This window comes from Athene cunicularia (genome assembly GCF_003259725.1).
Source record: "Athene cunicularia isolate RWA chromosome 6 unlocalized genomic scaffold, athCun1 chr6_part1, whole genome shotgun sequence".
NCBI lineage: Eukaryota > Metazoa > Chordata > Aves > Strigiformes > Strigidae > Athene > Athene cunicularia.
In genome coordinates, this window is record NW_020799105.1 from 19114280 (window position 1) to 19125311 (window position 11032).

Sequence of the window (11032 nt, forward strand, 5' to 3'; positions counted from 1 at the left end):
ATGCCTGTTTCTCCCCTCTCCTACATGCAGGACACAACTAGTCAAGATTTCTTGCCATTATACCCATTAATTACTGGTTTGTTAACCATCTGACACCCTGCCAGCTTCACTAAGTACCAATATTTGAATACAGTGACAAAAAGAAAAGCACATAAGAAAATGCAAGTGTAAGAAAGCATTTTATTGCACTGCTTTCCCTGGAGGATCCATGGAAATCCTCTAGTCCATGTGCCTCATCTGAGGACTCCTGTGGCCCTGAGAAGCTTTCACTGACAGCAAACCTAACACCCCAGGAAAGACTGGGTCCTTAAAAGAGAAATCTCACATGAAAATGCAGCAAGCTCGCCAACAGCCGGAACCTTCTTCACTGTTTGGAGCCTTCTGGCTCATATTTGCTTCCTCTTTAACTGAACGCATTTAACATAGCTTCTGCTCAGTCAGATTCAGAGTTCATTAATACTTTTGCTCTTTGTATCCCCGTGGAGAATATCAATAAAGACATCAGGGAAAGCTCGGTCAAATATTCTGTGGAACATAAAAGTGCAGTTGCAACACATATATTATGCCATGTTTAACATCTCTTTGTCAAGTAGGGTTGAAAATAAACCTACAGAGCACACTTAATATTATCCACACATACATATGTTTATAAATAAATGTGACATTGCATGCCCGTGCTTATGGACCCCTGCACGTACTATGCATAATTGCCTATCACATTAAGACTGCACAGGGCTTACAAAAGCTCAAAACACTGTCAGAAAATAGGAAGTAGCACAGCCAATTTTGATGGCTTCCAACATGAAATTGTAACCTTTGTTTTCTAGTTATGTTAGCACAAGACAGACATCATGCATATGGGCAAACCCTGCTATAGCTAATGGAAATATATCCATTAGCAGCACCAATTTATTGCCTTTTCATTTTCCTGTCGTATAAAGCAAAGTAATATAAGAAGCAAAGACGGAATTATGCTAAGGGAAATGCAATTTTGAATCTGAATGCATGGAATCAGTTTTGGCTACTGATCAGGAAAGAATCATTTGCTCGGTGTTTTGGGGGTCATTAGTCTGTAAGATAGCACAGTGCAATCCAGCACAGTCTCTTTACCAGGGATGGTTCTTGTAGAGAGTGGAGCTAATTAGCCCCTCTGAAATTCCTCCTCTATCCCTTGTGGATTGCCTTCTGCAAAAACCTCAGAAAGTCAATATAAAAATTCCTCTTAATGGTTTACACCTCCAGTTCACTCTATTTTTCAGTGTAGGACCAGAAGGAGTATCACAGCCTTGAAGATTATTCACGGCTTGCAAACACATATGCTATTCTGATCTTTAGTATTGCTGTCATTAGCAAGAAGAAGAGTAAAGGGTTCGTCCTGCTTTGATTTTCTATTGCTAAAGTCAGCGCTGAAAAAATGCTGTGTAAGAACCCCAGTGTTTTTACCTCCAGGTCCAGGCTGTAAGCAATACCAAGCACATGTACTCTAGCGATGAAAACACTGTGGATTTCAGGGGATCTTCAGGGAAACCAACAACTCTACTTACAGAAGAGCTAATGGTCGTACACCAGAGTCCTATTTTCTGCTGTTTCTTTCACTTACTGCTTTTTCCTTTTGCCCATTCACCTCCTATCCTGCCCTGGTTGCAATGTCCGTCGTTTACTCCTGCTACCTCAGAGGCTTTCTGTGAACAATCACTAGGAAGATACTCTCTGTCAACTGCAGCCCAGACATGTCTCAGGATCAACTCTTATACCCGTGTTATAAACTCAGACTCTCACAATGATTTTCTTAGCAGACTGACAACGTGTTTTCGGCTGAGCAGTGCCATCAAGCAGCTGCAAAAAATTACAGGCTGTGAAATCTCTCTGTATTGTTCCCTCTGTTAGTGGTAAGGATTTGTTGGAGCTGAGTTCCCTTCCAAATGTGTATACTGTGCTCCCCAGGAATACTCTAACGAACTCTGCTTTAACCAGTCACTGTTGGATTATTTCTAGGCATTAAAAAGATTTTCTTCAAACAAACACATTTAGGATTTTCTAATAGCAATTTAAACCTAATCTGAGAATGTCTGGAAGTGGAAAATGACTTCTACATGCTGAGGACAGTGTTCCATTACCAGTAATTTATTGTCTTTAAGAGCATCACTGGAACATTTATTGACACAACAAAACACAGACATTTCTGGTTTATTGTAAAATCTCATTGCGCTCAGCCATTTGTGACTAAGCACAGCAGTGCAATTTATATTCCCAGGCAGTGCTTCCTATTTTTCCAAGTGTGTTTAGACTCATATGAAGATTGTATAATCCAAGGGACAAAAAAACCCTCCTGTTGAAAACAAATGCAAAACCACAAGCACTCTTGGTGGAAGAAAATCAAATAATATTTTTTAAAAGTTATTTGGCTGAAGAAATTTACTACAGCATTTCCAGTAGTGTACGCAGGTATCTAAGAGATTATGACAGATTTGATGAAGCAAAGGATTTCAGTCATTCTAGATCATAAATCATGTTTCTCTGTGTTAAGAATTATAATTCGACGAGTTTATGTAAGATATAAACTTAATTTGTGTCTATTTACTTCAGAATAGATATTCCAGAGAAATATAATTTATATTAAAAGGTTACACAAAGAGCACTCTTTAGAGAGCAATTTCATTTATTTTTTTAAATATTTAAACACTTATTATTGCTAGCACCTTTTAGGATCCAGTCCTGCAAAGTCATATCCCGATATCAGAGATTATATGTGTGAGTAACTCTTAGGGCTTCAAAGTATGAGAGTAGAAATCTTCCTTGAATTTCATCCATTAGCAGTGGGTGAGGCAATAAGTCCATGAATAGTTTTAAGCTACTTTAAATGTCCTACAACAGCCAAAGTCTTGTTCCAAGTGTCTAAGGAGATCCTGAGTGAATCCCACATGTAGGTGAGAGGTAGAGCTCATGCACCCTACATTTCACTGGTATTTTACTGCAATACTCAGAACAAACTCAGAACCAAATTTTGCAAGAAATCAGAACTGCCCAATGTCAATTTTTAACCTTCAGATATTTCAGACACAGTTGTTTCTTTTTACTTCCTAGTACCTTTGACCAATCTGTCCTTCAACCTGACCTCTATCACCGTTCGAAAGGGAAACCCATTGTCTCTGTAGGTTTGTCTGGCTCCTACTTGCAGAGTTGCACCTCCTTTGTTTTTTTCTGATGTTCACTAGAAATTTTTGTTGTGTTTGAGGCCAGATAGTTTTGGATAAAAGAAAACAAGCTGGCTATTTGATGACATCCTTCATGGAAGACTTTCAAACATAATTTATATAACTTAACTGAAAAGGCCATGTGTGACCACCGCAGATTAGGCAATGAGCATTACACACATTATACCAAGGCAACAAGTGATTATGTCGTGGTTTTGTGACTTGTCCCAACCATATGGGTTAGTGTAGAGAGAGGGAGTCGCAGAGGGCAATTCGGATTGCAGCAAGGGCAGCTGCCCTCTGAAAGCACCCATCACCCTTCCCTGAACTCTCAGGAGCCCAGAAAGGAAAGAGGCAGGTGGCACAAACCTCCTCTCCTTCTGCCATCTCACCTTTCCCATATGACCAGGATATTTTATTTAAGGCCTTGTCCTGCAAAACTATAGGGATTCCCTCCAGATCAGGCAGTTAATATTTCCCACTGACTGCATTTATGCGTAGTATATTACATACAGGTCTGAAGAGATTTTATTTATGCCAGCAGTATAAATAAGGCCACACAGAAGCTTTTCATCTCCCAGCTCATCTAGTTTCTTTGTTCCTGCGTTATGGCTGTTTGTTTTCTCGCAAGCTCTGTACGTTTCTTTGTGCTCTTATCCTGTAATTATTTCATTAGGATCCACAAGGCTGTTGCATCAGCACAGCACATTCAGACCAGGTGTTGCTAAAATTATAATCTATGGGAAGCAATCACAGTATTCAGCAGCCTGCAGGTCACACCTGCTCTGTGTCGCTGGGTTGGTTTTCATTATGAATTTTCCACAGGGTTTAATCCAGGATAATATATTTTTATGTGGGTCTGGCATACAATTCAAGGATTTTAGAGTGGATTCACTTTCCACAGTGGATGGGATATGCTCTTAAAGGTTTATGTAGTAGGCCAACTTTTTTGGAGATACCTCCACTAATGATGATTGTGTATTTGGGGGATGATAATATACTATCATATTTCTTAAACGTGGCAAACAAAATCTTGTTTTATTTTATTGGCACTCAACTCGTCCTTCAGAAAGACAAAGTTACAGCTTGGTTTAACCTTTTTATACGAGCAGAAGCCAGCTGCACTAAAATGATCAAAGAACAAGGAATGACTCCAGAAGAAGTCCCAGGCACCCCACTGACCAGTGAGACAGCCCTGGCTGACTGCTGTACCTTTGTGATGTGGTGTGGCATCAGGTGGCAACATCACCCACCCACCACATGGGAACTGGAGGTCCCTTTACAACAGTGTACAGATATGGCTGAGCCAGCCAGCAGGTCCTGAAACATTTCATCTTGGTCGTGCTGAAGGATTTTTCAATGAACAAAAAAAGCAGGGAAAAAGCAAGCATGGGAATCCCAGACAGGAGAACCCCAAGAACTACCTGGCTGAGAGTTTTACTGACAGGACCCCTGGTATGGCTTTCAGGGTCCTGCCACACACTGCTTTAGCATGATAGTCCAGCAATGGGTCTGAAAAGCAGTCAAGAGAGAGAAGTGCTTCTTTATACGTTTAACTCATCTTTCTGTCTTTGTTTGTACACATTTCTTTGTGCTAAATGAAGGTTTACAAGGTCTATGGGAGGTATGGAGCCTTGTATGGGAACTTCTGGAAGTTTCAAAGGTGTGCAGAAAGAGGAGAGCCCTGGCTGTCAGCTACTTCCTTCTACTGGGGGCAAACATTTCACATAGCCCCCGTCACAAACTCTTGAGTTATGTCTTGAATGTGTAGAGATACTTGGGCTGAGTTCAAGCAGGAAATTCCCTACAACTGATTCAAGACCTGGCAAAAGTATTTCCCTGCCCAGTGGTCCTGCTTTATATATCTCCACTTCTGCTTCACCCTTTCCACCCTTCCACCTTTTGGCTTTGTGACTGTTGCTCTCTGTGAGTATTTCCTTTCTTCTACCACCACCACAGCTGATGGTTACTGCATGTCATACTTCCAACTTGCCTTACCTCACTTCTGGGATCCCTTTTGCTCAGGAGACCTCTAAATTCATGCACTCCACTCAGCCTTGGCCAGTTCCGCAGAACTAACTGGTGCTAATGCAGGCAATGAGCTATATGCCAGCAGAAAGGTTGAATCCACTTTCTGATGTAGAGCTGTGTTGTGGCAAAGGGCTTACAATGCGTGTAAAAGCTGGCTAATCTTTTAACCAATTGACAAATGTTAAAGGTGAACTACTACTTAAACCAAATTGACCTTAAATCTTCCTGTACACTCTGAGTTACTGCACAGGCTGATGCCTGGGCTAAAACCGCAGGAAGGTATTTGCCTGTGAAGCCCAGCCACTGAGGGAAAAGACATTGCTTCCTTTCTCCACAACCTGCTCACCCTCTGCTTTCCTTCAGATTTCCCAAGGCATGTGGCTTGTGCACCATTACCTGAGTAACTGGTGCACGGTGGCATCTTACACACACACGTATATATATAAGCAGGCACACACACACATGCACATAACCATTTATGTGCATACATCTGTGTAAATATAAACACATACTACATTGTTATTACTCACTGTATTTCTTTATATAATATATAGAGTTCACAGTTTGTGCCTGGAGGAGGCCTTGCAAAGCCACCTAAACGGCACCAGTTTCAAAAGACATGTAAGCAGTCAATATAAACACAATTTACATGCAATGACTGAATTCCTCTAAGCTCCAGGGATAGGAAAGGGTTGTTTTTGGTTTTTTTTTGTCAGATGCCTTTTAGTTTCAGACAGATTTCTGAAGAAAATAATTAGGTTTGTAAAACTGAGGCCAGCATGTCTTTCCATTGATCACGGAGCTAAGAGTGGGTTGCCCTCAGGGTTGTGTTCACTGCAAACAGAGTACCAGCTTGGAAAGAACAGATAAAACAAGGTGTTATTTAGCCTAGTTATTTTCCAGCTTTGAAGGTGCTTGGCAGACCCTCTTTTCTTGTCAGAGCAATGAAGCATGTCAAAGCTAGACCTCACCATCACTAACCTGTGATCAGTAATACCAGAGTGGTTAGACAAAGCCTGCCACAGAAAATGCTAAAAATAGCTTCCCTGGCCATCTTGCAGCACGATGGCTCCTCTGACAGATCCCGAGGACAGTCATGTTAAATCCTCAGCATCACATGGCTCTTGCTAATGTTTGCCTTGAGGAAGGAAAAATGTTCTGGGTGCAAAAATCCAGCAGAGAAACGATGATGTTTTGGGGTATGGGACCAAAGGGGACTGACCTTCCGTCCTCTCGTGTCACAGACAGGCAAGAGCATCACAGACTAGAAAAACCCCTTCCCCTACTCCAGAATAGCTGAATGCTTTTTCTAATGTGTATAGAATAAAAAGTGAATTTTAGAGAAGGGTTGTTGTGCTGTAGAATAAAATTTCCTAGTTCTGAAACTGAAAATTCAAAGCCCTCATCAAAACTCTTATATTATTGTTTCCCAACCCTATCAACTTTTGGTTGTTTTGGGTTTTTTCCAGTGTGAATGGTACAGAGAAAACCTGAAGGGACTGCACATCATACCGCTGCTGCTACTTTGGGTCAAGACTATGTGTGAACAATATTTTAGAATAAGTGCTCTAATTTGAAAAACTTTACTTTTTAACAGGTTAAATTATTTGCTACATAGAGATAGCCTATGCCATTACGTACTGTGGTCCAGGACTCTCCCAATGACACATCTATGTCTTCTGATGTCTATCACTTCCCATAAACATCACAACAAAGAATTATCTATCTATCTATCTATCTATCTATCTATCTATCTATCTATCTATCTATCTATCTATCTATCTATCTATGTTCATCTCTCCTTCTTCTCCTCTTCCACCACAGCCTTCCTAAAACATGTCTGCACTCCCTGCCACAGTTTCTTGGTGCAAGGGGAAATGGCTGCCCTATGTTCCTACATTAAAATTAACATTGTTGTTTCTGTGCAAAGGGGCAAGTGATGTTTTACTTCTTTTCAGCAGAGACACATGAGCTGCATAATATTTCTTCTTCCCCCACATGCCCTTTCTCCACCTTGAGCCTTTCTAGCTTTAAAGATGAACACCTCATAGTCTCAGACCTGGCTATCATACACACTGTTGCTCAGCTAAATAAATGTTTAGCATTATAGATTAACTGATAAGTGACCCTCTTGAAAGTAAGATTTCTGCTTTTTCTCTCTCTCTTCTGAACATTGCATGCCACAGTGAACAATCATATATATAAATACACACATTCATACATACACTTACTGTAGGCTATATGGCAGAAAATTAAAATACAACACATATCCTCAATGCCTGGAGAAGAGGAGATGCATTATTCAGTGGAACTAACTACGACACAGTCTTACTACAGAGTAATTAGTATCATGACTGTTGGGCAAAAAGAAAAAAAAAATCTTGAAAGAGCTACAAAGGTTGAAAAAGCTGACTAAGTATATTACTTGTTATTAGTAAAACATAAGCTGCCAAGTATGTCTTCCAACTTAAATTGCAAGAATTATTTATAGCAGGAATTTTCCCCCATAGCAATAACTGCAAATGATTAATTCATACTGAAATCTAAGATAATTATGAATTATTGCAAATTAAACTCCAAGCTCTAAAAATAAATGTAAATCTTAAAAAGAGACAGCTTTAAAAGGGATTACTTTTACCAAAGATGTCAGCGAGGTAGTGCATTTCTCTGCCTGAATGGTGAGAACCAGAAGTGTTTTCTTCTAAATTTCAGCATTTAAGGAACCTGTAGGCAAACCAGCAAATGTCACTTCCCCATGGTGCTCGTAATGACACCGTGCTGCTTCCCATGACAGCATCCAGGACATCTTGCCATAGAGGAATCTTCAGCTGAGGTCATATTTTTGACTGCTAACAAGTACTGTTCTCTAACATCGTTTCCAGACTGGTGACCATCTGCAGTATCATTGCCTACAATGCCCCTCCAGTGTGTTTAGGGCTATTTTATTTGTCTGCATAGCTCACTTGGCTACACAGGCTCTATGGCACCACAGAGGTGATTCAGGAGAGTCCACCATTTGGTCCGCCAAAGACTGAGAGTCAGATACCACGTTAAAATATTTATTTTCACCCCCAGCTTTATGATGCTCCATGCCTTTATGTCTACATTCTAATGGCTTAGGGGTGTTTCACTTACAGGGGAGTGTTTATAAGTCCTTAAAATGTTGATTCCTAAATAAATATATGCTTTTGGAACTAATTTCAGAGTTTATAATTATTTCTTATTAAAGTTAATAAGTGATAGTATTATTAAATCTGGGTATAATAAGCGTGTGTATGCTTTAAAGGATCGTTAAAGCAAAAAGAAGGGAGAGACTTAACAGATGAAGCTGACCAGCATTTTTCAAAGCATAAAATTTATCTCAGCTGTTCTACTGAAAGCAGAATAACAACTGGAAAAAATCCCACAGATTTTTTCCCTCCTTTTTGACCAGTCTTAATTAGCAATTATATAATAATAAAAAAGTTAATAGGAAAACCAAATCATCAACAGCTTCCCAAAAGTAGTTGCTGGTTGGGCTGTGGTCCTACCCTTTTTCTGCTTGTTCTTCAGTAGACACAAATATTACCGGCTAAAGATAAATAAATATTAGTGAGGGAACCATTACTTGCCTGAATACAGTTTACACCTGCAAAGCAGCAAACCTAGCAGGTTTCTGACCTGCTCACTTCCTAGAGTTAACCACAATTTCATCAGCTAGAGTAGTAAAGCACTAGTATCCGTGCATGAGTAGGCATCTTTTCATGCAAATAAATGTATTCAAATGCTTTCACGCTTATCCATGATAATAGTGCAGGCATGATTTTGCATATATATTTTAGCATTATTTATCAAACAATCAACTGGCTGAAGGCAAGAGAAACTTGGACAGTAGAAAAGAGGAGTGATGTAAAGACCATCAGAGTGGCCAGATGCTGTCAGTGTGCGTGTCAGCACCGCAGCGATAGATGGATGAGGAGGAGAAATACTCTACAAGAAAGGGCTGGGAAGGGAGGCAGGGGGAAGGGGAGATTCACCTTGTCACAGAAATGATACAGAGAGAGAAGCAAGTTGTTTCTACAATCATATGCCTCATCAGAAATGGCTGGAAATGCATCTTATTTCTCTCCACATCTGTTTTCTGACAGGTGACAGAAACAGCAACACTGCTGTCAGTTAACTCTCCTATGAACTGCTGGGAATACAAAATACCCAAATCCATGTTTCTTTCTCTGATAGAATATTGCTATCGACATTTCACTGACACACATCCCCTATTAATGCTGTTTCTGCTGTTAACCAGAGCCAGTGTTCCTCTTCTCCTACTGTACTCCACACAGGTTCTCAATTAAACAATGTAATTTGTTGTCTAAGTGCCTTCAGGATCTGATACTTGGGAGATTAAACATTTCTCCCCAGTCCAGTCCAGGAGATCATACTTTTCTATTTCCTCTGAGTACAGAAGCAAAAGCTCTGTTTTGGAAATTCAACTTCAAACACGAATGTGTCCAAATCCTGAAGTTCCTGGTTAAAAAAGTTTGGAAAAGACAAAACATTTATAAGCCATCATTCGAGAGTCAATATCTTATTAACAGCCTTGGGTGATATTTGTCATGTACCAGCATAATAGGTCCTATATAAAAATAATACATAGTGGACATGTCAAATAAAATCGAAGCTACCTGCATGCAAACAAAAGAGGGATGTGTTGTCACAATATACTCTCCACTTTTCATTATTTTTAGAAAATCGGTGTATAGTCAATAGCACACTGTATGAAGATTCACTGCCCGTTAAACTCCATCCAGAGATAGATTCGGGCCTAAGAGAGCAATTTAGACCATAAACATTTATTTTCTACTGTTACTCGCACTTACAAAATTCCACAGTGTAAATGTCTTTTGTTATTCGTGAAGCTGGGTGTTTATAGCGTGTTGACTGCTGCTGCAGAAGCGACAGGCTAAGTTTGAGCACTGCTTCCTAAGAAACCCGCATCAGTAAGGAAATCCTGTCGCATTGGAAATGGACACCACTAAACTGGTTAACATACACAGCAGGCAATTGTAGTGAAAGAAACAAACGATTTGGGTATTGACGATGGCATCAGCTTCAGTCTGACGTTTGGTTCTGGGGTCATGAACCTCATTAAGAGCCTTCCCTCAGGGTCAGTGGGGCTTTACCAAAAGTGAAGCCCAGCAGAGCAAAGAACAGTTTAGGAAGTTCAGCACTGGGTGACTAAAAGAAAGTGGTGTATTATGCGATATGAAAGACAATGTTTTACAAAAGCGCAACTCTTTTTCAAAACATGTTTCTTGAGCGGTTCGACACGGTTAATCTCTCTTTTTTTTTAAGAGAGGTTGAGAAGAAAAGCAATTCTTAATGATGACGGCCGAATGTCACAGGCTGGGTACACCACCTGGAATTCTGTGCAGAGCAGACAAGAAAAATGAGCATTTTTAAACGCCAAAAGGCGCAAATCCCTGATTTTAGGAAAAGAAACAATCCGTGGCACTGTTTTCGATGCGGCCCTCCAACAGGGCACGCTGCTGGCGTGTTTAAGCGTTAGAGCAGGGACTTTTTCCCCTCTGTATCTGTTTCGGCACATCTCAGTGGGCACCCGGAGGTTCTGAGGTGGCCCAGAGCTGCAGGCGGGCGGGCGGGCACCAGCCCCACCCGGCCCCGCTCGTCCCGGAGCATCACTGCCCGGGGCGGGGGGGCGAGGAGGGGAGGCCCCCCCCTGCGCCGTTTCCAGCGCTCCCAGGGCTCACACGGGGACCAGAGGTGCCGCCTCCGCCTCCTCCTCCTCCTCCTCTTCCTCCTCCTCCCCT

General features: G+C 41.0%; 1 protein-coding gene across 1 annotated transcript in view; it reads left to right on the forward strand.

The window, feature by feature from the left end:
* The first annotated feature begins 10891 nt into the window (after positions 1–10891).
* Positions 10892–11032, forward strand: part of SLC18A2 (solute carrier family 18 member A2) — a 32417-nt gene continuing 32276 nt past the window's right edge. The window contains exon 1 of the mRNA XM_026851705.1: positions 10892–10985. The gene's annotated coding sequence lies outside the window, so the exon portion shown is untranslated. The remainder of the gene's footprint in view (positions 10986–11032) is intronic.